At 47.2% G+C, this 22,334-nt stretch overlaps 1 protein-coding gene across 2 annotated transcripts in view; it reads left to right on the top strand.

Annotated features, from left to right (window-relative positions):
- The window catches only part of BACE2 (beta-secretase 2), a 90,630-nt gene that overhangs the window by 15,271 nt on the left and 53,025 nt on the right, over positions 1 to 22,334 (top strand). The window lies entirely within an intron of this gene.

Consider the following 22,334-nt stretch of genomic DNA (forward strand, 5'->3'; position numbering starts at 1 on the left):
GGTTCTGCAGCTCAGCGAGCACACCCTCTGCTCTCTCACGCCTTCCTTTGTGTACAGCCTGTCACAGAGGTTTGCAGGCTCCGGGACGTCATCGGTCTGGTTTGTTTCAAAAACCAAGACCTCTAAATGTGAGTTACATGTGTTTATTTCCCAGAAAGCCACAGTTCCAGATTTGCTGGCTTGTACCGCGATGATAAGTGGCTGGCGGTGGTATGCCACCCAGTAGATGTTGAAGAAAATAATAAGCAAACATGTCCCTTTCAGGTGATATTTATCACCAATTGAAATAAATAATAACAATTAAAACATGTCCCTTTAAGGTGATATTTTACACTGAGTTAGAAAGCGCTTTTTCAAAAGAAACTTCTGCTATGGAGAGTCTTTTTGAAGATGCTATCTTTAAACGTTTCCATCATTATTTGATGTCTACTACTAAAAATGATATGTTTGCTACGAACAAAAGCATTTTTTGAACTCTTAACCTGGCAACAGAATTTACTACCTGTGAAAAATCTTCCAAAGAATTTCAGTTGTTTAAGAAAAAGAAAACAAACTAGAGATAAGCGGTACTTTCTGGTTAGATTGCTAAAGCTACTGGTTGACGTTAGGGAAGATGGAAGTTTACCATTCACTATCCCCATTCTACAGACGAGGAAACTGAGGCACAGATGGTGACATTGCTGAGGCAACACGACTCGTGAAGGCAGAGCCAGGGTTTGAAAATAGGCGGGCTGGTCCCAGACCGTGCGCTCTGGGCTACTGGGCTGACCGGCCTCTTGGTTCCTAAGTTATAGATATATACACATAAAGATTTTTCTCCATGGGGCAGTTTATCCAAAAATTGGCAGAGTTACTGCGAGAATTCAGGAGGCTTGTAAGGAATGGTGGGCCTGGTTCGATTGGAGAGAAACTGCCCATTGCTGGACTGAGTCGGCGTGTCTTGGTACTCAGGCCAGTTCTTGGTCAGTAAAGTCATCCATGTGTTCCGTTTCCTGTCTGCTGCTGACACTCGGCTTCTGCGGAATATGCTGCCACCTTCTTTAACAAGCTCCCTGGCCAAAGCAGCCCCAGAATAGAACTGAACAGTTGAAAGATTTCTCTAAACCGTTAACTATCAACTCCCGACAGAGATGGCCATGCAGAGCCCACGTGTGGGTGCTTCACCCCTCTGTCCGATCAGCCGATGGGAATCACACCCCCTTTGAGTTTTAGCACTGCCCACGTTTTTTATGGGAACAATCTCAGAAGTCAGGATGCATCTTGGAATCTTCTCATCTTTCTCCGCCTGTGTACGTGGGCAGGCAGGTTGGCTGCCCCAGCTTCCAACTCCCTCCTGCTGCCGGCAGTGCCCTCTTCCCCACCTTCTTCTGGTAGAAGCCACAGGGAGGAGGAGGAGGAGGGGGAGGCACCAGGAGCAAAGTGCTGGGGATGCCTCTGTGGGTGGCAGCCGGGCTGTGCCAGCGCCCAGCAAGAGGCCTCTGATCTGGGTGCCGGATGAAAATGGGACAGGCCCTTCTGTCCTGCATCAGGGCGCCGACTTCCATGAACGGTACCGCACAGGCTCCCTTTTCTCTTGGCTTCGGATTGGACTCATTAGGACAAGACTTCGGTCGTCTGCTTTTCACGGGGCAGCGTTTCCCTCCACAGCTGCAGCTTCAGGTCCCGGGCCGCACGCTGCCCCTGGAGCCAGGATGGGAAGGTTCCCACACTGCGGCCCTGGGCGCCTCGGCTGGAGCCGTCCCTACTGCTGCCCACACCTCCGGGGCAGCCCCCCATCACACCTCCACGGTGAACTCCGGAGCAGAACCCCTCCTTTGCTGGGCCCTGCTTAATGCGGCTGGCGATGGTGACAAGGAGTGAAACCGTGTTTAGTTTGAGTCTGTCCAAATCTTTTGAGTGTTTAATTTCGGGCCTCTGCTGATCTCATTTGTAAAAGTAAAAACATAAAAATATTTTTATAAACATAAAATTGATATTAGACATATATTTTATGATGAAATTTATATTTTATTTAATAGTTAAAATAGAATTTTATTTTAAAATTTATAGGTTTTAACTTCTAACTATAGAAATTATGAATATGTAAATATAATATGTAAAATATATTAAAATATTAAAGATATAAATATAAAGTTATATATAAATATATAAAATATATTTTAGTTTTATAATTTTATTATAAAATACAATTATGTTTTATTTCATATTCATTATAAAAATATTAAAAATATACTGAGTGGCAGAAGCTCAGAGAAGCCAAGGTAACCGTCAAATCCATCATCTTCGCCGTCTCCTCTTCCTCTGGACTTGACGTGAGTGTTTGCATGCCCACAGGCTCTTGGAATGAAACCGTGTGATCTATAGGGTCTCCTCATGGGCTGAATTGAGTTCCCCTAAAATTCATATGTTGAAGCCCTAACCCCCAGCGCCTCAGAATGTGACTGTATCTGAAGATGGGACCTTTGAAGAGTAATCAGGTTAAAATGAGTTGGCCAGGGTGGGCCCTAATCCTGTCTGACTTGACTCCTTGTAAGAGGAGGAGATGGGGATGCCCAGAGAGGCACCAGGGGCACGTGTGCACAAAGCGATGACCCCATGAAGAGGCAGCAGGAGAGCCGATGTCTGCAAGCCACGGAGAGAGGCCACAGGAGAAGCCAACCCTGCTGCCATCTTGGACCTCCAGCCTCCAGAACTGGGAGAAGATGATTTCCTGTTTTTTCAGCCACCCGAGTCTGTGGTATTTGGTTACGGCAGCCCCAGCTAACTAATACAGCCGGCTTGCCTCCCAGCTCCTGATCAGGTCCTAATGTACATGACTGGTCCAGCTCTGGCCTCCCGCCCCTCACTCAGGTTCCACAGCTGCCACCCCAGGTGCCTCACCGTCCCATCATCGCTTGCCTTCATCATGACCATTTCTTGATGGCAGGAAGGAGGCCGGGGTGGGGGACCTTCTGGGATAGAATTGTCCCTGTGCTATAATATCCCTCCTGGCCTTATTTTCTGAACCATACAAAATATTTGTCTTATTAAGTCTTTCATTCTTCAATGAATGAATGCTAATACAATAGAAACATACTGAGCAGGGACTATGTGCCAGAAAGCCCTCCGCTCTTACCACACTAAAGATAGACTTGGGAGAAACACATTTAATAGAGTTAAGTTTATTTGTTTTTCACAAATCAAGACACATCCACTTGGGGCAAAATCGTGACATTCAGGTGAATCAGAAAATTCTGGTTTCTTTTATAGCCAGTTATCCAAGGGCCAAGACCGTCTAGCTGCCCGCCCTTCTGAACACTTGAAACAAAAAAGATTGGAATGTTTTGTACAAAACCTGGCACTTAAGACTATGAGGCTTTCAGCCGTGACTCTTATGGTCTCGTCTCCGTCTCGGCAGTTCATTGATCTCCAAACCTGGCAGCCTCCTCCGGGGAGAGAAGATTTAGGGCTGAGCAGCCAGCTCAAATCTCCATTTGGTCCAGGAACCAAGAGGTGGGGCAGACGGGCTGGTTAGGAGCGTATTAACGCTCTGTAGCAAGGCTACAAGACTCTTCTCTATAAATCAGAGTTCAGGAAATTGTGTGATGACGTGTTTTTTTTAAAGTCTGCACTTAGACTCATTTCTGAAGGAAATCTATTTTGGCAGTGGAAGAGATAAAGTTTGAGTTAATTCTGGCAGTTTCAAACAGTAATCAATATTTGCCAAACCAGCAAACCGAGCATTTTTGGGGATCGTTGTCAATGATTAAAACTTGATTGTTTTCAAACTTCAGCTGGATGCTGACAGCTAGAGGCCCTGATTGCACGGGGCAGGGTCTATCAGAGCTCTAAAAAATCTTTATCGAGTGCAAATCTCATCTTTGTCTGATGTCGGCTTTTCTATCACTTTTAGTGTTTTAGGGAATTGCGAAATCATGTAATACAATTTTTACTATGAATTATTTTCACAGGTCTTTGTGCTAAATGAGCAGGTTGTTGTGTATATCGTGGAATGGATAATGTTTAGTTGACATATAGGGAAATTGATGATTAGATGTTTGATGAATGGATCACTGGAAGGTGATACGAAGGCTGGATATTGACTTAAATGGAACCCTGAGAAGCTCCCATGATCGGAAGGAGCAGGAATCATGTCACATGACCATTCCGTGGAGGACTCCAGGGAGATGTGCATCTGCCCAACACCCCGAGGAGGGCCACCGTGGGCTCTTGGGAGGGCCTTCTGTCTCATTTCAAGTAGTCCCTGAGCTGCCTCGTGGAAGAGGGTATTCTGCAGAGGGCCGGCATAGGTCTGCTGGGACGTGGTGGGGCTGTGAACTATTTAGCCATTGGGAGGCTCCCTAAGGACAGGCACTGAGTCCTTCTTGCTAACCATTCATCCCAGGATGGAGAAATGTGCCCGGCACAGGGTAGGTCCACCGTAAATATATGTTGATTAAACCAAGAAGAAAGAACAATCTAAAACAGATGCCCTGAACTTGTAACAAGTTAGGATGTAGTAATGAGCTTCCTGTCACTGAGGCATCCTGCAGAAATGTGACCACCTGTCGGGGTGGTTCTAGACGGCAGCGCTGCATTACCAGAAGGTCGGGCTGGATAAGTGGTCCCCACACTTGGCTGGTCGTCAGCCACCTGAGACCTTGTTAAAAGTACAGATTCTAGGCTCTGTTCTCTGGGTTGGAGATTCCATATGTATTTTTTTAATTCCTGGAGTGATTCCAATGGACAAAACAATGACCCCTAAGATTCATTTCAATTCTTCAATTTTCGTGTCTCTTAATGAAATCTAGTCTAATGGCTGAGTTTGGTTATTATTTTGTTAAGGCAGTTACTGTAATTTACATAGACTAAACACATCCAACAAATATTTGATGTGCACTTAACACTTCCCTGGCCCCATTCTGGGCCCAGAGGATACAGCAGTGAGCCACAGTAGCAAAAACAACTGACCTTCCTGGATCTTACATTTTAGTGGGAAGAGAGAGAAAAATCAAGTAAATATGTTGTATTTGGAAGGTGGAAGATGCTATGAAAAACATTAAAACGTGGGCAAAGGCATGCAGGGAGTGGGGAAGTGCTAGTAATTTAGGTAAGAAGGCCAGGGAAAGTGTCTCTAATGAGGGAGCATTGGAGCAAAAACCTGAAGAAAGAGTGAGTAGGGTACATCGGGAAGGGTGTTCCAGGCAGGAGGAAGAGCCAGTTCAAAGGCCCTGAGGAGGTCATGTGCTTGCATGTTGGAGGAGCTCCAAGGAGGCCCTGGTCAGGAGCACAGTGGGTGGGTTGTGGGAGAGGAGGTGAGAGAAAAGGAAGGTGGGACTGCTGTTGATGAGAGTTACATGGCTGAAAAGGTAAATTAGGAGTTTAGTTTTGGAAACGCCAAATTGTCATGCCTTTGATACCATCCAAGATGAATGGTCCAGTAGCAGCTGAATATGCATTTGGTGTTCAAGCAAGAAGTCCCAGATGGAGACCTAAATTTGACAGTCAACTGCAGAGGAGACATGTAAAGCCATGAGATCAGATGCACTACCCCATGGAATGAGTCTAGACAGAGGAGTGAGCACCAAGAAAGGACCCTGAGTCACCTCAAAACTTAGAGGTTGGGGAGGTGCGGAGGAATCAGCTGAAGGCTCTGAGAAGGAGCAGCCAGAGAGACGGGAGATCTGGAGATGGTAATGTCTCGGAAGCTGAGGGAAGCAGAAGGTCAGAAACAGTGCCAAATCCCATGACGGACCCACAGAGAGAAGATCAGATGGTTAGCTTTGGCCCATGAGGGTTGTGGTTGATGTGGATAAGAGCTACTTCCACATCAGAGGAGAAGAGAGATGGGGGAGTTGGGGGAATGCTGTCCTGAGTGGGGGGTGGGGTGGGTCCAGTGCCCATGGCAAGACGCTGGAGTTAGGACGTGGATGGTATCTGTCTCTACTTTTGCTGCATTGGATGAATTTGATGATGTTATGCAAGAGCTCTCACATGTATGTTGGATATTTTGCCAAAGTTAATATGTTGCAATGTTTTTGCGAAGTCTTAGTTTCTCCCATCTCCAGAATGTTCTGAAAGATTTCTGTGTGACTGTTCTATGACCTAATTAGGAAAACATCTGCATTTCGTTGGCATAGAAGCCGAAGAGGGATGCATCCGTCATTTCTTTTCAGGGTTAGCATTCTTGCAAAATATCTGGACACCGTAAAAATGTGGCTCAATGGAGATTTAATGTCTTTCCTAAGAGGAATTTACTTGGAAGGGCTTTAAAAAATCTTTTTAGCAGAAAATGATATCTTTGATCACCATATGCCTATTAAAATACCTTTTTTTTTCTCATGGGTTTTACAAGAAAAAAGCATCAAAGGCTTTTCTAAACCACATAATAATAGCCTGTTTCTTAAACAGCTGGCCTGAAATTAGCAAAGGGTAGCAAACCTGAAAACAACCTTTTTGTGTTACACATTCCAAGTTCGGGCTGATCAGATCAGGATGCAAAGAGGTTATGTAAAATGGAGATAAGGTTTTAGTCTTTAAGAAGGTGTCATTGGTGAAGACTAGGTCACAGCATCGCACACTGACATGAAGATGGGGAATCTTAGATTATCAGTCATTACCGCTAACATACTCATGTGTAATCGTCAGCGTTGGTAGAAGGCTTTTGTATCTTTGTGACACTTAGAGCTTGAATCACATTTTCTGTTTTCGAAGAACTTAATGATAGTATCTTACATGTGTTTTCATAGATAAACTCTAGTAGACTACCCTAGCAAGGCCACTTGGCGTGCCAGGTCTAAATATGTGCGGTCATGATTTAGTCATCTGTATGCACAACTCAGAATAATGGATTGTGTGATTGGCGTTCCATTTTCTTGTTAGGAAATTTACTTGCCTAATTCTCTTTTGTTTTACACTGTTAAAATTGGTTGTAGTACCTTGACACACATCATAATAAACAGAGGGAGCTAATTTTTTTAAAGTGTCTTGAGTGGTAGGGGAAAGGTCTTAGAAATTAAACTTTTAATTCAGGGGATAAACCTCAAATCAATCATCTCTTGTTACTTATGCTTTGTTCCTCACCAGTCCTATAGTCAATTCGACAGAGACTGGAAACCGTTGTAAAAGAGAAGGCTGGTCTTTTGTCTGAACATTAGGTGGTGAATTCCATAAGGGGCATCGTCTCTATCTTCTTTGTCTCCATGGCCTGGGCACGTGGTAGCTCCTCACTAAATATTTATTGAAAAGAATTGATCTTCCTAAAAGACTTGAACCCGGATTTCCAAGAGATATTTGTATACCCGTGTTCATAGCAGCGTTCTTCACAAGAGCCAAAAGGTGGAAGCAACCCAAGGGTCCATTGATGAATTAATGGATTAAAAAAATGTAGTGTATACATACAGTGGATTATTATTCAGCGTTAAAAAGGAAGGACATTCTGACACCTGCTACAGCGTGGATGATCCTTGAGGACAGTATGCTGAGTGAAATAAGCTAGTCGCAAAAGACAAATACTGTCCACTTGTATGACATGCCTAGAGTAGTCAAATTCGCAGAGACAGAAAGTGGACTGGCGGGTGCCAGGGGCTTGTAGGGGGAGGATGCGGAGTTAGTTTAATGGGGACAGAGTTTCAGTTTTTCAAGATGAAAAAGTTAGGAGGTGGGTGATAGTGATGGTTGCACAACAATGTGAATGTACCCAACACCGATGAAACTGTACACTTAAAGAATGGTGATGATGGTACACTTTATATTATGTGTATTTTACCACAATTTTTAAAAAACGAATCTTAATACCTAGAATAATAGTGAGGAGGAACCATTTTATAATAATAGTAACTTGAAAATTTGCCTGTTGCTGCAGCTAGTGTATATGCTTTCTTTTTCTTTTTTTCTTAATTTACTAAAAACTGACAGTATTTGAACGTGAGGTACCAGGGTGAAGTTAATCCCATGTCCTTTTTCTGAAAGTTCAGATCTGAAATGCTTTTGCAATCGCTGTTACCAACTCTTGAGCAAAAAGGAATATTTAGTGAAACTCCAGAAATATCCTGAGAGTTAAGACATTACATTTTTGATGAGAATCTCTTTAAACTCCTTTGGAAAATGTGCAGAAAGCTGATTTTTAGCTAAAATGACATCTCCTATAATCCCTGGAAGCGGGTCCTGGGTTTGGGGGAGTGGTTTTAGTTGTCTTTTTGGGAAGGAAAAGGCCAACTTGCCCTCCGTTTGTAGAAGCTTCCCGCCCAGATCCCCTCCCCCGATGAGCTCCAAAATATGGAGACAAACCTTCTTTTGTCGTTTTACATAGTGCTTTCTTAAAAGCAGTTTAGCGTGAATTTTCTGTGCGAAAAAAAGATCATTATTTTTATTGGCATCAGTGAATGAGGTCCAGCCTTATGACTTTCACACATGACTGTTTGAATGTCCGCCTTCATTCCTCAATCAGTGGGCTTGCATCCTGCCCATAGGTAATGTAACTTCAGAGGCTGTGAAACTCCACAGTCCAGGGAGATCCCGGAGGCTGTGACATCCTTCATAGAAAGGACACCCCTTGTGCTCTTTCTCCACCTCCTTCCCCAGTTTCTCTCCAGAGAGGGAGAGCTGGTCAAGCAGATGTAAGCTTCCAGCCCACCTGTCACTCAATTTCTCCTTGCAAACAAATAAGCTCATTCTGGCTTCCAGCTCTTACTTCCAGAAGCTTGGCTGAGGTAAACTGCTGACAGTAGCTCCCTTCTTAGTCCATGCTTGGCTTCTGCATCCCAGGTGCAGGGAAGCAGGCCCTGGACTGTCATGATGCGTGGAGATAATGCCGCCATGTGCAGCCTCTTGGCCAACAGCCAGACGCCGCCTTCATGTGTGACGCTGTCTGCCCTCAGGTGTTATGCCTGCTGCTCCATGAGCTCTGAGCCCAGTGGTGAATCGGCCCCTGATTCTGGCCCTGGCTCTGCCAGTCACAGGTCCCAGGGCAGCCTGGATGCTTGAGCAGACCCCTAGGATGTGCATGTGGATGTCATCTTCAAGTCTCAGCAGCCTGAAGGATGGATGGAGCCTGAGAATATTAAATGAAATAAGCCAGGAGTCAAGACTCACATGTGAGCATGAGCCCGAGAGCTGGAAATCCCACAGACATAGCTTCATTAGGACAGTGGATTGGAAGGATCGTTTTCTCTGCCTTTCCAAGTGTACACTAATGCTATTGCTATATGCCGTTAAAAATTGTCCTTGGAGCCTGGGAGGCCACCGCCCAGTCCAGGCTGCCAGGGGCTGATCGTTATGCCAAGTCTATCCCGAGGAAGTCTGCCCAGCCTTGTGGGCTGTCCCGGCATACTTGGGGAGACCCACAATCCAGATGGCTTCCTTGTCTGAATTCTTTGGACAACAACTAAACTTAGACACACTGATTTTGAAGGCTGAAATGATTCTCTCCACTTTATAGATAAGCAAACTGAGGTCAAAAGATGACTGTCCAGCCAGCTGGTGGCGGAGTGGAGAGCAGGTCTGCCTGCTGTGCTGTGAGGCCTCCATCCCTGGCCTTTGATGGGTGGGTGGACCCGGCTGGTCCGCTGTGGGAGACAGGCTCCACCCTCTCCTTTGGAGATGGACCATTTAAGAACCAGGCGTAGGCATCTGGTAAGGCTGTGCTCGGAGAGAAGTGCTTTGAGAAGTAGGCATCCAGCATTTGCTCTATAGAGAGGGGAGTCATGGGTTGGGCTCCCCGGGAGCAGCTCTGAGCAGAGCGTAGCTGCAGGATGTCCACGGAGTTCTCTTGGGACCCACACCCGTAAAAGGTGGGGAGGAAGCAGGAGTGGGCAGAGGGGCGTCAAGCTGTGATGAAGCCCAAAGACAGCTTCGGCTGCCCCATGGGGTGCTCGGGAGCTAGCAGGGCCCTGCAGGATTGTCCCAAGCTAGGTGGAGATGGCCAGGCCTTTATTCTCCATTATTGACCAGTCATTACATGTGGCTGTCCCCAGAAAGGGCATGACTTTGGATAACGAGGCCAGCTGACCTCTCTCCCGCGGCTGGGCAGCTCAGCCTGTGCCGAAGGGGGATCTGGGCAGTGCCTGCAGGATCTGCCCCCACGATATCTTCCACAGAAGTGAAAAGGGCACCTACAGTCTCGATGCCCAGATGGCTCTCTTGCCTTCTGGGTCTTGGGGCAGGGTTTGTGTAATTCCCATCAGTGGGAAAATATATCCTTCTCCCACTCTCCTGCGCTCCCAGGAGCTGGTTGAGAGGAGTTGTGAGGAGGGAAACACTTAAAACTTCGGAGTTGTCCAGGCTGTTCACTGAGAGAGGCCCCAAATCGTCCCATGTTTGCTCAGCAGAGACAGGAGGAGGTTGCGGAGTTACTGCAGTGTGAGGGAGCTGAGAGGCGGGGCGGGGAGAGGATGGTGGCAAGGCCACGGCTGGCAGGCTGCTAAGGACAGGGGCATCGCCCTAGGTGGTCCTGCCACAGTACCCCACCCACCACTCCCAGTCTCTGCCTGGGTTGTCCGTCACTGAAAGGATGTGAGTTCCACGCTGAGGTGGCCCTGGAGGGAAAGGAACAGCCCCTGGAGGCGCCGTGCGAGAGAAATCAGCTCAGTGGAAGCCGAACCCCGGAGCCAGAAGAGTCACTGCCATTGGGATGCCCCAGAACTCACCAAAACCCCAGGAGGGCATCGGACCCCGGGAAAACCCATCCAGAGAGCGCAAACTAACTGGACTTGGGTCTCTTGGGATGGGATGGCCTCAGTGACGTTTGGGCAACATTCATTCCTTCAGCAAACCTTTACTGAGCACTTACTGGGTGCCAGGCACTGTGCTCAGAGCTAGGGACACGCAGCCCCCGGGGTGATCCAAGGAGGTGGAAGGGGAGGAAGAGGAAAATGAACGGCTTCAGGAAAGATTCCGGAAGTGGAACAGACAGGACACATGGGCTGTGGAAGTGGAGCAGAGGGAAAGCGAATGGAAGAGCTTGGGCACCCAGGCGACAGGTGCTGCTCAACAGGGCAGGAAGCAGAGGCAGGCAGAGTGAAAGCAGTATTTGTGGCCCTGGGGTCGGGGTGTTCCTAGATGGCACTCTGCCTTGTTCCAGCCAAGTGCAGGTGCTCCGGACGTACGGGTTGCTCTCAGATGCTTCATCTGTGCTCAGGTCCATGTCAGAATCACTTGCTGCAGGACCAGCCGCTGTGGTCCGGGGAAGGACGGCTGAATACACTCGTGCCAGTGCTGGGGCTTTTGCACGCCCCTTCCCATCTGCGTCTAGACCAGACACAGTGCAGAGACTCTGAGTGACAGGCTCTGGGTAATTTGATGCAGTCATATCCGCACAGTGATAGAAGTCAGCAGCTCTTTGACAAGAGGGAAATCAAAGCCACACCAGCTCTTTTTGAGAAATTGAAGCATCCCAATGTGCCTGGCCCTATTCTGGGTGCTTCACCCATATGTTATCTCTTGTCTCGTCAGGTCAACACTCTTTATCATCCCACCTTATAGATGAGGACACCGAGGCTCAGAAAGGGTGTGTAATTTACCTGAGGTTCCACAGCCAATAGGAGGCTAAGCTAGGGCTCAAATGCAGGTCTAACAGACCCTAAAACTGGTATTTTTTCATTCTGCTCCGTACTGAGTGCAAGTTGTGTCCTGGAACCATAGGTAGAAAAGGAACTTGAAACCAGCATCCTGTGAATGGACATAGCTGCCAGCACATTGAAGGGCATCCGCCATGGGTGCGTGATAAAATCTCCCCCCACCTCAGAAATCCAGCCGTCTCACTCTTCCTAGCAGGGATGGGTTGTTTGAAAAGTTTCAAAACTCAGTCAGGGAGCTCCCGCCTCCCTCCAATAACCACTCACTGCCCCAGGGACAGGGTTCAGCTGCAGAAGTAGCAACAGCTCCTGTGTCCAGAAGGATTCTGATTCGGGGATGACTCTTAGGTTCATAAAACAGGGAGTTCCACACCAGCGCTAGATTCTGCTCCCTCAGCCTCTACTTCCACGGCCAGTCTGAACCTGCCGTGCCCTAAACATCCTATGGAAAACTCACGATGTGCCCACGTCAAGTGGGCTAGCCCGTGTCCCTGCCGCCATCCCTTTGGCAGTTGTGATTTTCCCAGAAAGAGCCAGGGAACCAGCATGGAGAAGGAGCCCATGCTGCAATGTGAAAGTGTTCACACACACACACATACATACACATACACATACATACATACACACACCACACACACACAGCCGGAATAAACTGTATAATCAGGCTCCCCTTAGATAAGTTCTGTAACATCTGTTTGTGTTAAGGGGAGCCCTTTGAAAATGATTTTTTCCCTTCTTTATAAAAACAACTTTAATTTTAGATTGTGGAGAAACGGCTTGTGGCAATTATTTTTGCTTTCTTCAACAAGACATGTTTGAGTAAATGAGACTCATTTCTAGACTTGAAGTGCCGAAAGAACCTGATTAACAAGATCAGCGCCTGCAATCACACAGAATGACTGTGGGCAAACAGCCCCGCGGAGCTGGGCCGGGAAGGAAGCCGGGCTATGGGTTCCGCTCCCTGGCAGACTTCGGCAGATGGGCTGCTAATGTAATTAGGAATCGTTGTGTTAAATGAGCCATTATTTAAATTATCTGCTAATTTTCCTATCTGTTAACCTGCTGAAAAAGACACAGTGATCTCTGGGAAATCTCCTCCGGCTGCTGATCACCATCTAGATGCATAACCCAGTTTTTCCCTTCAGTGCAACATTTTATTTACCTTATTGCAGCAATTGGCAAATGGCTTTCTGTAGGTGATTGCCTCATGCATCAGCAGATCAAAGAGGGACAGTAGAGACACGCACAGCCTGTGTGTAGGTTTCTGCCGGGTGGTAGAACCATCAGATGGTTCTTTGCCCTGGGGAGCTCTTAGCTCTCCTCACCTCTCTGGGTTTTTTTTCTTGTTTAGGGTCTCTGAATTAAAGGGTATTTGGTATTTGGGGTCCAGGAGGCAAGGTTAGCATGAGTAACCTTCCCTTGTTTTCCCTACCCTGAGACAGTGGTGGCGGACAGGGAAGTGAGGGGGAAGAAGGAGGTCAAGGGAGTACAGGGCACACGGATGGGCAGGTTATAGCCGTGGGCACCTGGGCTCAATCCTACCAGGACTTCTGGGAGCTGGCCCAGGGCAGACCTGGATCTGTCCCCCCGAGGAGTGAGCGAGTGGAGGTCTCAGTCCATCAGCTGTTGTGTAGTTTGGGTTAAGGGCTCCTCCTAGGAGCGTTCAGCCTGGCCCTGGACCCTGGGGAGAGGGGACGGGCTGCTCTTGCAGCTGGAGAAAGCCCCAGAAGCTGGAATGAGTGCCAGGGCACACGGTGGGCACCGACAGCCTCTGCTATCTCCTCATTTCTAACTTTGGTTATCCTTGGATACTTCAGAGGGGAGTGCATGATTATTTTATAGAGCAGCTGGGAAGTTAAGTTAGCTGCTCTAGCCAATTCTAGAAAATCTAAATACTTTGCACAAATGTCTCAGGAGTTTGGCCTGGAGAACTCTTTCCAGCTTCTTGGCAGATTTGCCATCTTCATCTGCTTTCCCTCGGCTCCCAGGTGGAGCTGGCACGTATTTCTTCCTCACCTTATGGATCAGGTGATCAAGGAACCCCTATTAGTTGTAACCATTCTGGAGACTAAGAAAAAGGGCTTTGCCCTCAAGCAACTTAGAAGCTCAAGAGAGGCCAGTAAAAGATGCAGATAGCCAAGGGGCCAAAATCAGGGACAGGGGCTGTCAGGGGAGAGAGGAATGAATCATGTCTCATTTGGGAGGCCTTTTAGAGGGTGTGGGGCAGACTGGGTCTCAGAGACACCACCTGAGTGTGGTTTGTAATTAGCTCTTGGCTGGCTGGCAGAGAGGGTAAGGGGTGGCTTATAATTGAATCAAAAGAGGAAAACAAAATCCCACAAAATGTGCCATTTTAAATACAAGCTTTGTCCCAGCACAGCAAGGTGTGCTGATAAAGTCCTGATAGTCCCTAAGAATGTTCCTAAAGGAATCTTCCAGAAGAATCTGTTAGATTCAAATCGCTCTGGAACCAGACCTTGGCCAGAGGTGCCTTGGGACGTCATGGAGTTTGTGTTGATGGCCTCCAGTGACTGACCTCAGTCTTTCTACGTCCTGCCAAAAATTGTGCATGTAATCAAAGCTAGTGTTTATTGCTCACTCTCGAGAGCCTGCACTGTGTGAGCAATTAACCTGCATGATGCATTTACTCCTCACAAGTGCCCAGGAGAGCGGTCAATTGCCCCTTTCCCAGATGAGGGAACCGAAGAAGGAGCCGCTCAGGCACAGGTGTGTGAGTGGCAGAGGGCCACTTGACCCCGGCTGCCGACTTCCATGCCCTTGTGCTGTGTCACTGCTCAGCTAAGTGAAGGGCCATGTTGACATGAAGATAGGACTGCCCTCTCCACGGGGGAGAAAAAACTGTTCACATTAGAAATGTCTCCAGTTCTCCCTCTCTGGTAACTTGTGTATAAAGGTTGTCCTTATTTCATGATTATGTAGTAAAATTTCATTGTGAAAATTTGGGTGGGACTGCTAGAACTGGAGAATATTGTCAAAGAAGCAGAAGAAGGAAGTTTTCATTTGGGAGGGATAGAATTGTTACATCTTCTTTTTTCTGGAATAGATCATCTAAGACCTTTTGCCCTCTCAACATTTTGTGTATAATTGGTAGGCGTGCGATGCAGATTTGTTTATAAATGAATAAACACAGTCCTGTTGCCTGGAATAGCCATCCCTCCTACTTAGTCTCCACTCAACAAAAGTCTCTGTCCTGACTCTTGTTCATTTATGCGACAGCTGTTGACTGAGCATCTACTGAGCCCTGGGCACTGTCCGAGGTACTGAGGATAAAGAGATGGCCTGCACGTGAGCCCCCCTCTCACGGAGAGTGCCCTGTGCTGGGGATGCTGTCTGGAGAAGACAGATAGACTCCAGGGTGGAAATGATGCATTGGGGGCTGGGGACACAGACTTCTCAGGAACAACGTGTAAGGTGTTTCCAAGAGCACAAGGAGGTATCTGCAACCGAGACTGAGAAGGGAGGGCCGTGGTGGGAAAACCAGGAGGTGGTGTTTCCAAAGCTTGGAGGGACTGGTCAGTAGTGGCCAGTGCTGCTTGTAGGCTGGACTAGTGAGTGGAGAGAGAGGAGGTGCCCATGGGTGTGGAGTGCGGAGGTCATTGGGTAGCTTGGCCAGCACTGGAGCGGTGAGGCAGAAACCCCATTTCGGTAGGTTGTGGAAAGAAAGGGAAGTGAAGAATTGAGACAGGAGCTAACCCACTGATGCTTGGCTGTGAAGCAACTGAAAGGCAGGAGCGCCAGGGAGTGTGTTTTGGGTTTTGCTGTCTTTAAGAAGTGGTCAAAAAATTTGCCTTGTCAATTGCCACAGTTCCAAGCCTTCCTAGGTCTCACAACTTGGATCACAGGCAGCTTTCAAAGGCAGACCTGTGGACACTTTGTTCTTCCCTGATGGATTCTAAACTCTGGAGGGGGGGCCAGGATCATGTGTCTGTTATCTCTGCTGCTCTTGTCACTGCCCTGAGCCTGGCACAATGAGGACTTGCTCCTGCCGTGCAAGGGCCCCTGAGACCCTGATGCTGGTAAGGCGATCTGAATCGGGAAAAGCTAATGACCATCAGAATACAAGCCCACAGCTCCTCGTAGAGGCATATTTTTGGCACTCCTTACTATTTCTTGGAATAAATGGAATGTGAGTTCTTCAGGAGGCTGCTCAGTGTTGGGAAGGAAGGGGTGACTCCCAGGATCTGTCTCTCTCGGCAGCGTTTCTGCATTCCTTGTTGTAAAGCCAGGATAATGTCTTCCTTATGTGCTTCTGAGTCATTTTCTGTTGTGCTTTGAAAGGTCAAAACATTCTCTGAATTTGAGACTGCGTGTGTATTTTCCATGTCCATTTATGGGGCTGAATGACGTGTCCGGGGTTAGACTGTCGTGTGTGCGAGGAGTTGAACCCAAGGAGGCGGGAAATGATTTTGGAAATTCCCGGGATAAAGGAAGCAACAGATGACACTGCTGGTGTGAGGGGTGGGGAGAGGTGTCAGAGAAACCTGCTCCCCCAGCCTTTGAGCGTCAGTCGTTTCAGAGTGGATCATGTATAATCATGCAGGTGGTACTATTTTTCTTCCTTTGTGGTTGAGACTACTTGTGAAAAGGAAGTCATGGCCCTGGTGAGAAGCCACCATGATAAATGTCCATTTTCAGGGTCGTCTCACAAGAAAACATGTTGGCCTGTTTGCCACTCAGAAGCATTACTTGAAGAACAACCCAGAGCATTTACTGCTCCCCCAGCCATCCCTTCCTCATTTATTGGGGTGATTTCTCTCCTCAAATCATATACTCTAGGAGCAACCAAGGTGGCAAACAGCTTTTTAAAGCCTTGACTCAGAATTGAGTTTTCTGGAAAGCTGGCTTCCGTTGAAATAGCTGGGGAAGATACGGTCATACCAAATGCCTGGGAAATTAGAAGAAGTCAGTGTGTGGAAGAATGCACTGTATGTTTTGGAGTAACTTTCTCTGCTTTTGTGTCCCCTGCCTCTGCAAAGGGGGCACGATGTGCAGTGTGGCAGAAGTGAGGATGGGGGTGGTAAAAGGACTCGGTTCTGCTATGACGTGGAGGCTGTGGGTGGAATTCCACACCAAGGAAATAAGAGTGAAATGTCAACTGAGAAAGTCCCTCATCACTGGGGCCATTATGCCAAGGACAATAGTCTTGTGTCTGCTTTGACGCCACCTAGTTTTGCAGGCATGTTGGGTGTGGATGTGGAATGCCAGCCTGAGAACCAGAACTGCTGGACGCTGGGTCTTACCACAGGTGTCCCGCTGGGCTACTGGGTTGGGTGTGTGTTTGCCAGCGAGACCCAGGAAAGACTTGTAAAAATGGCAGGCTTTCCTGACTGACCCCTAGCATGGAGAGGAAGGGTGTTCCTGGGCAGGAATCTATAGCCTTTATTATTCGTACCTTTTAATGACGGAGAAAAAGTATTTCTCACTGTTATGCAATTTTTTTTAGATTTTTTTAATTTTAGGGTGGTTGAAGTGTCTTGCCCAACAGCTCCAACTCCTTTTAAAGGCCTGAGATTCCCTGATTTGCCTCCTAAAGGAATCCTGTTGTTTTTTTCTTTCTCCACCTCTACTGCTTTCACCCAGGCAACTTTAAGGCTCATCTTGCCTCCAGGAGCCATTTGCATCTGCCACGTGGAGACAGTGATGGGGACTCAGGACCCCCAGGTTACCTAGATTAGTGTGTCAGCTTGGACTGGAGTCTGCTGTTAGGATGATAGCCTTGGTGCTTGACGAGTCACATTTTAGAACTTCATTCCCGTGATGGGCAAGGTCCCGAGCCTGGCCGTTTTTATTTTGACCGTCCGTGATACTGTGATTTATAAGAAGAAATATATATTTGGTCTTCACCCCAATTTGGTCTTTGTCCCGGTTCCCAGCACAGAGTTCCTGAAACCCTTGGAAGTTCCTAAGTGGTTAGAGGGACAAAGGTGTCTTTTGTTATTCATCACAAGTGCCCTTCAGCTGCTGGGTTCTGTTAATGAGCTGGCCCTGGACAAGCCCCTCAGGATGGGGAACCAGCCCTGTGATTAGACGGTTGGAACTTTCAGCCTCACCTGTGGGGAGGGGAGAGGGGCTGGGGGTTGAATCAACCACCAATGGCCAGTGATGTAATCAATCAGGCCGAGTAAAAAGGCCTCCATAAAAATCCTAAACCATGGGATTAAAACAGAAAATACGTCACCACCAGAAGTGATAGGATTAAGAAAAATGTATATAATTGGATGCAAATGGTCTAAACTCATCTCGTGAAAGAATTGAAGTTGAGGGATTTAGAAAAAAAAAACCAAAACCAAAATCAGAGATTCTGATATGCCTGCCCCCTTTGAGCATCATGTTGTGGTGAGCCACTGAAAGTGAGAGTATTTAGGAGCAGAAAGAGAGGGACAACTCTATCTGTATTCCTGTAGGACTATCTAGCCCAGCAGGACTGACCGACAGACCGTCCCCTCCTCCTGTTTTTACCTGTTGGCAACCTTTCCATCACTACAGTTTAAACAGTGATATTTATTTGGGTAGTTAGAATTGCAATTCAGGGAGCACAGATTCAATAGAAACCCCAAACGTGTTCCGATTACAGGAGAGCGGCTTAGGACTTTTATGGGAAAAAGGGAGGAAGATGAGGTGAGTTGTATTAAGGAAGAGTTCGTTGGTGCTGGAGGAGGTGAGGCTGGGTTTGTACTCCATCGATCTGTTAGCGATTCAGTCATCAGCAAAGTCCAGTTTTATCAGTCTTTACAAACAGGATATTCTTGTCCTACTGGCTTCTTGGAATATTGGTGGTTTGGTCTAGTTTGGAAGATAAAGAAAACAAGATATGCAAGGCTGTTCCTCTGGAATGACTTCTGGTTCTATTTTAATATGGCTCCACTCATGGCATCTTTCACAGATGCATGTGAGAGTTTCTCAGCGTTACCAGTCCTCTCCAGTAAAATCCAAGAACATGCAGATAAACCTGGCCCCGATGCACATGCATGATAAATTCAGATAAAATCCAATCCCAGTTGTAGGACTTGGTGCTCGGGCTGTTGCGCCTCAAATATTTGAATGGAGAACCAGAGAATATATTTCTTTAAATTGCATTCTATCTAAAATCAATCCAGTGTGTCTATGGGGGAGCGAGACCCTGCAAATGTTCTAGCAACTGTATGTTAGTAAATGAAAATGAAGGGAAGAGGATTCACTTCCTAAAGTGGAGATGCATTCAGTGGCATTTGTGGTCCCTATGTATGTCGTCACCATCTTTTACATATACTTCAGGCCTGAGTCCTGAAGGGGAGCAGAATTTGCCACCCCAAAATATGCCTCCTTGGCATCAGATTATTTTCAGCTGATTATTTTTAAGAAACTACAGACACAGGAGAAGCTCTGAAAATCGAGGTTACTCTTTTGTAAGAAAAATTAACGTGTATAAGGGAAATCCCTGTTTGTAATGGTGTCTCTCTCACTGTACCAGGAAGAGGGTGGTGACTCAATCTCTGGAAACTCTTATCAATGGACAAGACCCAACTTAAACCTGTGTAACCACCTTAGCATTGTTCACTGTGATTTTCCCGGTCACCTCGCATGATTGACTCCTCACCCCCAACGCCTGTCTTTTGTCTTTAGCTGATGAACGTTTTTAGGTGATGGCTTGGGTCATTTCAGGCAGTTACTCAGTTTTCCTGGGTACCTCCTATGTATACAAGAGGTACCCATATTTTTAAACTTCTGTTTGTTTTTCTCCTGTTAATCTGTCTTTGATTACAGGGTCTCAGCCAAGAACCTAGAAGGGTAAAGGGGTAATTGTTGTTCCGCCCCTACAGGCCCCAGTCCTGCAGAACTGTCATGGATGTGACCTTCAGCATTGGGATGGAATTCTCTAAAGTCACCAAGTAGATTCTGGTTTGGGAAAACATGGGCATCGGGCATCACATGTGTTGTGTCCACAACCCCCGGCAGGTTCTCGCAGGATAGTTGTTTGTTATTCACTATTTCCAGAGCCTCCTGTGGGGGAAAGACCATCAAGTTAGCAGATGAAGGAGGCTCTGTCCAGACGGAGCAGACCCTGGCATGGGATTTACCCAGCAGCCCAAACACCGTGCCTCTGCGAACCCACACACAGCAGGTTCAGCTGCATGGACTCCATCTCCTTTTTTGTTTTTTCCTGAATCTGTTTTTTCTTTGTACCCTGTTCCAGGCACTGGGGACAGGGTGGTGAACAAAATGGCAACAGTGCCTGCCCTCTGGAGTGTTCATGCTGGTGGCGCGGAGGGCAGGCGGGGAAGGAGATGAACAAGTGAATTGTAGGCTAGCTCACAGAGCCCAGGAACTGGTTACAGCAGTTCAGAGAATGCATTTGGAGTAGGACACCTAAGGTTCGAGCCCCAGCTCTGCCACGCACCCCTGCATGGGCAGGCGGGTCAGCCTGTTTGCACCTCAGTTTCCCTATCGGTGAAATGAGTCCATGATGCTGTTGCCCTGTTGTGAGGATTAAGCAAGTTAATATATACGAAGCACTTCCAAGAGTCCCTGGCACATAGTAGGTGCTGTTAAATGGCTGCCATTGCTGAAATTGTGCCAGAAGGTGATGAGGGTTATGGGGCAAAGGAGGGCAAGGGGTGCTGGCAGGGGCTTGGAACTGCAATTCAAAAGGGATGATCGGGGCTAGCTTCACTGAGAAGTGCCCACTGATTAAAGCCTTGAAGGAAGTGATGGAGTGCGCCATATGGATATTCGGGAAGAATGCTCCACATCAGCAAAGGCAGCCAGTGGAAAGGCCCCACGGGAGAGCATCTGGAGTGTTCACCCAACAGCATGGCGGGGATGGAATGGGGTCAGGGGACAGGTGACGGATTTAGCAGTCGTATAAGGACTTGAGCTGTTACACTGAGAGACATCGAGGGCCATGGGAAGGCAGAGGATTGGCAAGCTCTGAATTAGACTTTAATAAGGTCACGGTGGCTGCTGGGAGGCTGGTTAGGGATAAGTGGGAGATTGATGGTGCCATTGACCACACTGGTCCTAGTGGAGGTGATAAGAAGCGGGCAGGCAGCTGGTATCACCTTAAGGTAGAGCAGACACCATTTCCTGGCACAGCTGGACGTGGGGCATGAGGGGAAGATGACTCTGAGCTGAATGGCCTGAGCCGACGGGACAGAGCCACCGTTGACTGATATGGCAGAGTCTGTGGGTGCAGAAGATTTGGGGCAAGCTGGGAGTTCAGTTCTGCACATGTCAAGACCAACTTGAGATGGTGTATTTGTTTCCTGGGGCTGTCATAACAAAGTACCACGTATTAGGTGGTCTAAAACAATAGAAATTTCTTCTCTCCCAGTTCTAGAGGCCAGGAGCCTGAAATCAAGGTGTCAGCAGGTCCATGATCACTCTGAGATGCTGATTAGAATCCTTCCTTGCCTCTTCTGGCTTCTGGAGGGGGCCGGCAATCCTTGGCCTGTAGCTGCATCACTCCAATCTCTGCCTCCTTTGTCACACGACCTTCTCCCTGTGAGTCTCTCATCAAGTGGCATTTTCCTCTTCTTACAAGGACACCAGACATATTGGACTAGGACCACACTAATGACCTCATCTTAACTCGATTATGTCTACAAAGACCCTATTTCCAAATAAGGTCACATTTGCGGGTAGGAGGGGTTAAGACTTCAGTGTATCTATTTGGGGGACACTATTCAACCCCTAACAGATGGCTATTAGACATCAGAGTGGGGGTGCAGAGTAGGTAAAGCCTGGAGCTCAGAGGGAGTCATCAGCACTCGGAGAGTGTGGTGTCCTGGAATCCAAAATGAAGAACGTGTTTCCAGGAGGAAGGGCGTGAGTCAAATTCTGCCAATGGGTCAAATAAGAGGAGGACGAAAACCACTGGCTTGGGCAAAACTGCATGTGTTGACAAAAGCAGCAGTTTAATTGGTGACAAGATGATCCAAGGTAAAAACTTACCAACTTGGATTTCCGTATCTGTAGTTTTTTAAACTCGATTTCAATCTTTGGGGTTATATCTACATATTCTCTTTATTTCTAAAAGATGTCTTCATTGTAAAGAGTTGGCTATGTGTCTGGACTTGGGGTAAACTCTGGGCATAAAAAGATGGATACCACACACTTCCTGCGCTTGAATATCATTGTCTCCTGGGGAGATGGTAAAGCAACTAAAATTCAGTGCACAGCTCAGTACCCTCCTCCCTGGGGACCTGCAGATTCAAACCACAATGAGATACCAGTCCACACCCACTAGAATGGCTATAATAAAAAAGACCACCACCACCAAATTTGGGGAGGACATGGAGCAAATGAAGCAGATGGAGCACTGGTATATTGCTTGTGGGAGTGTAACTTGGTTTATCTACTTTGAAGAATTATTCGGCTGTTTTTTTAAAAACATTAAAAATAATCTATCCTATGACCCAGCAAGTTTCATTCCTAGGTCTTTACCCAAGACAATGGAAACATAGGTCACAGAACGACTTATACAAGAATGTCCATAGCAGCCTTCTTTGTAATAGCCTAAAACCGGAAGCAACTCAAATGTCCATCAAGAGGAAGATAGATAAGTTGTGATATATGCATGCTAAGGAGTACCACTCAACAGTAAAAAGAAGCAAAGTACCGATACACACACCAACATGAGAGAAGCTCGCAAACCGGTTGAGCAGAGGAAGCCAGACTCAAGAAAACCCTACGTGATCACATTTATCGAATGTCCAGGAACCGGTGAAACCAATCCCTGGTAGCAGAAGTCAGAAAGTGGCTGCCTCTGAGGAACAGGAGGGA

Source organism: Equus przewalskii, chromosome 27 (assembly GCF_037783145.1).
Source record: "Equus przewalskii isolate Varuska chromosome 27, EquPr2, whole genome shotgun sequence".
NCBI lineage: Eukaryota > Metazoa > Chordata > Mammalia > Perissodactyla > Equidae > Equus > Equus przewalskii.